Source organism: Sipha flava, unplaced genomic scaffold (genome assembly GCF_003268045.1).
Source record: "Sipha flava isolate LNK unplaced genomic scaffold, YSA_version1 213_pilon_pilon, whole genome shotgun sequence".
Classification (NCBI taxonomy): Eukaryota; Metazoa; Arthropoda; class Insecta; order Hemiptera; family Aphididae; genus Sipha; species Sipha flava.
Window position 1 is genome coordinate 421428 of NW_020272828.1, and position 4579 is coordinate 426006.

Genomic DNA, 4579 nt, shown 5'->3' on the forward strand with positions numbered 1-4579 from the left:
AAATTAAAGCCATGTGTATTTTGATTAGAAAATTCAAAAACTTAATGTTAATATCTCGGATAAAAAATATATCTGATTGCGTATATATTACATAAGAGACACAAAAAAAAAAAAAAAACAAAAATAATATTTAGCAATTATATATAAAATGAATTGTGCATAAATTGAAATTAGTTTTAAATAATAGTTCTCCTTTAATGTACATGTATGAAAATAAATCAAAATTTTTGTTAATATACGGTGTTGTAATACAGTTATTGTTAATGTGTTTTGATACTGTTTTTATTTTTAAATAATACCTATGTCAAAATGAATAAACTGTTTTTGCTGATAAATTTATAACACCACTATTTTAATTTATCTGCCTATTATTTGCGATCATCGTTCGTCGTTCCGTTGGATTTTTAGTGTTATATTTTATTATTTACGGACATATATAGTTTACGCAGTAGTGTTTACGTTGTGTATTGTTTATGCGAGTAGAAATATCGCAAACCAAGTGTTCAATATTTTGTTTGTCATAAGTACTGTATTTTATAATTGAAAAACTTTGATTATAGAAATCATAAACACTTCCAGAAATAATAAAAAAATTATGTTAGATTGTTTCTCATTTAATAAACTTAAAACGTGTAATTTGCATATTTGTTGTAATGATTCGAAATATTGTACATTTAAATTCCTTGAAATTTTAACGACTATTTTTGAATATAAGCACTTGACAATCACAAATATACATGTACATTAATCTGATGTATCTTTAACTAAAACAACAACAATTGTTTATAAAATAGAAGAACGATTAAAAGTATACAAAAGTATGCAACAACTATTATTGCATACACACACACACATATATATATATATGTATGTATGTATGTATGTATATGTTGTATTATATATTTTCAAATATTTTCCGAAGCAGTTAACAATTTACCAAAAGAAAATATAATGAAAATATCGATTAGAAATCAAATACGTGAAATAGATCCAACAGTTGCAAGTTATCTCAGAGAATTAAAAATTGAAGGTAAATATTTTAATATTATTTAAATTATTTTTATAGGTACCTATAATAAAAATACTATACATGTTAACTTTGTTAAAACAAAATGATGTAGTTTTATTTTATTTTTCAAATATATTTTGTTTAATTATAAGAAAGTGATTTTTATTAAGACGAACGATAAGTTTTATGACAATGGATTAGATAGTTCTGAAAGAAAAATCATATTTTCAACTGACGAATATTTAAGATTACTAGATTATGCAAAAACTTGGTACGTAAATTACATTGCTAGAGTTTTTGTTAAATATATAATATAAAAAACGAACTTTTGACTAATTTTCAATACCTAAGTTTTTAAATTTAATGGACACGTAAATAATATTTTAATTATTTACAAAAAACTTTTTTCAAATAATATTTCCTGGAGATTTTTGTTCTAAGTATTTTCTTTCTGGATACTATTTAAAGATATCATGTCTTGTATTTTAAAGATTAATTTTAATGAAATAAAATTGTCCTAATCAAATCTACCAATTTTTCAGCATTAGATAAATTATATCATGTACATAATCATAATACAATTAGTTAAACTGTGCATACTATTTTAAATTCTAAATCATTTTATTGAACTAAATTCACTGATCGTTACACGCTTATGACTAAAATGGGATCAAACAACAGATTATTGGATATAATAATCATAACAATAATAATAATAATAATAATAACATATTATTGGATTTAAACATTTCCGTACACTTTTATCTTTATATATACATTAAATAAATCTTAGCTGTGGTTTATAATGTATTATAATATTAACGTTAATATTAAATTGAAAAGTATCAATTATTCTTGTCAACTAAGTTAATTGTCTTCATTTATTTTTTATTCTCATATCAGTTGGCGATATTTGTTCATATTTTACATCTTTATATTAGTGGAAAAGATGCGAGTTTCAATTGTTATATAAAAAAAATAATTGAACCGATAGATTGAGCACATAAAACAATATGTTGCATAACATTATGAAAATCTTTATGATTGGATTGTCTGCACCTCTCTTAGGTTTTTTAATTTATTCGTTTCGGTTCATTTAAAATTGTGAGCAAAAAACAGTTTAATGTACTGGGGTTTAAATCATTGCGATTAAAAACAACTAACTCGTTGGTTAAAATGAACTTGATTCTACAACACAAATACTATTGACTCAGGGTGAATAACCTCCATCAAATCCTGCATGACAACTATTAGTCATTTGAAAATTTTGCATTCCATCCATATTAAAAAACTGCTATCAATTTAATCATTTGATAATTAATCAGGAATATTTTTATAAAACAAAATATATGTTGTAAATTTATTTTATATTCTTGAAAAAAAAATAAGCGACTTGTGAATTCCTTTGATAACCTTTGCGTAACCTTGAATGTTATATATATATATATATATATATATATATTTATATGTTTTAATTACATTTTTTAAAACCATATAATCGTATTAAGACGTAAGTTTTTATTGAAGGCTTTGTTTTGCAGGAAAATATTTTGTTATGATTTTACTATGACAAATATATGAATTTCAAAATATACAAAAAATATTACTTTGAAAAAATCTAACTAAATTTAAACTAAATCTTAAGATCAATAGTGGCTGGTGGGAAAAGTTGTATAAGGCGTGCACATTTATAAAATATTGTATTTTAATATTTTATAATAGTCAATCAAAGTATAAAATAGACAATAAATAAAAGTATGTAGTCATATAGAGTACAATATAAGAAAGGTCGAAAAACGACCGTCGACAACGAAAAATTAGTGCGTGGCAGTTTCCCACGTAATTATAACAGATAAAATTAGTTTCGTTTCATTATGACCTCGACCGTGCCTTGCGAGACCGTGTGTTTTGTTCGAGTGACGCGATTCTGTACAGTGCAGTGCGAATATGAAATATTAAGTGAAAAGGGGATTGAGAGTCCGTTTCCATCGGCTTACATGTGTGAATTCTCAGCAGTCACTGCAACAAAGACTAAACATCAATATCGGTTAAATTTGATGCCGATACTAAGAATTTCATTAACAAATCTTACTCCAGATATTGATGATATACGTAGTCACATTCAAGCTCATCCATCCCGTCAAGGTTCACGCACTAATCCTATTATTATATTTCCTGTTATTATAATCAGATACAATGTTACATTTTGAATGCTATGATACCTCTTTATTAAATAATTCAATTATATTTTGCTGTATTTAATATTTTAGTGTATGTTAATGTTATCGTTTATCATTTATACGTCCCGAATATACAAGCTATTAGCACATGCAGGGCCGGCGAAAGTTATAGGCGACCTGGGCGATTGCCCAGGACACCAGTACAAAAGGGGCGCTGAACTGAAAATTATTTTTATCTTATTTATCATTTAATACGAATTAACAATCTACAAACAGTAAAAATATAACAGTTGTACCTTCTACTTCAATACTGCATCGATACCGCTGGTTTTGATATAAAAATAATGCATCGAAACATACTGCATACTACCGCATTTGTGTGTGTAAATAAAATATACTAAATAGATGGTCGTTATAATTATTTTCATAAAATATTTCACCATTTATAAATAAATTCATATAACTATACGGTTGCATAAAAACCGTGGCGATAAAATCGTAACTTACGGCGAAAATACCGCAGTGTGGTGTAAATAAAAAAGACACAGTTGCCAGACACACACGCACAATTTATTGTTTTCCACGAGTTCTCACTACGTACGATCTACTGTGCAATACAAAATGTGTAAACTAACAAGTTTTGTATAGTTGTATATTTCGTACCAAATAAGAAACAAAAAAAATATTAAAAAAAAAAAAACTAACAAGTTACAGTCAACAGGTAATCAATATTCATATTTTTTGTTTAGTTAATTTGTACATAATATTTTGGTGTCTTATTAGTTATTGATAATGAATTCAGTTCTCTGGTTGTCTTAATAAATAAGTAGTTAGTGAAACACAGTTTCTCTATGTTATAGGCAGTGGTGGCGTGAAATAATATATTCCCCAAAAAAACTTGTAAGTTAATTTTTATTCAATCTCGAATTCACCCTTATTTTGTAATTTATAATATGTCTGTTAATTTATATATATATATATATATATTTATTACAGAAATTTAAATACAAATTGTAGGTAACTTATTTATTGCTAAAAAAATGAATTATAATGTTTAGATTTTGATATTTAAAAGCGTGTTTTTATTTTAAAATGAAATAATATTACATTTTAACTTGGTAATTTAATTTCCTACGATTTGTGTACATTAATAATTGTTTTCCAACTAAAGGCTTTTGTAATTATTAATAAAATATTTACATAAATACGAACGTATGGTATTAAAAGTTGCATACAATGTTTGTTGTATTATAGTTATTATTATTATATATATATTTATATTCTCTTGGTATAATAATGGTATTATGTAATGTTTAGATTATTGAACTCGACAAAGTTTTAGCTACTGGTGTTTAAAAATTAAATCAACGATCGACATAGAAGTATGATT

The 4579-nt window shown here is 25.1% G+C and overlaps 1 long non-coding RNA gene across 3 annotated transcripts; it reads right to left on the reverse strand.

The window, feature by feature from the left end:
* Positions 1-2669: 2669 nt before the first annotated feature.
* On the reverse strand, positions 2670-3872 carry LOC112682896. 3 transcript variants are annotated; one of them, XR_003148558.1, is made up of 3 exons: positions 3486-3872; positions 3102-3184; positions 2670-3028 (listed from the first exon to the last, which is right to left on the reverse strand). It is a non-coding gene; the product is annotated as an uncharacterized LOC112682896 (long non-coding RNA). The 3 variants fall into 3 exon arrangements; XR_003148557.1 differs by having other exon boundaries at positions 3102-3408; XR_003148559.1 differs by having other exon boundaries at positions 3102-3169; positions 3232-3872.
* Between the last annotated feature and the right edge of the window lie 707 nt (positions 3873-4579).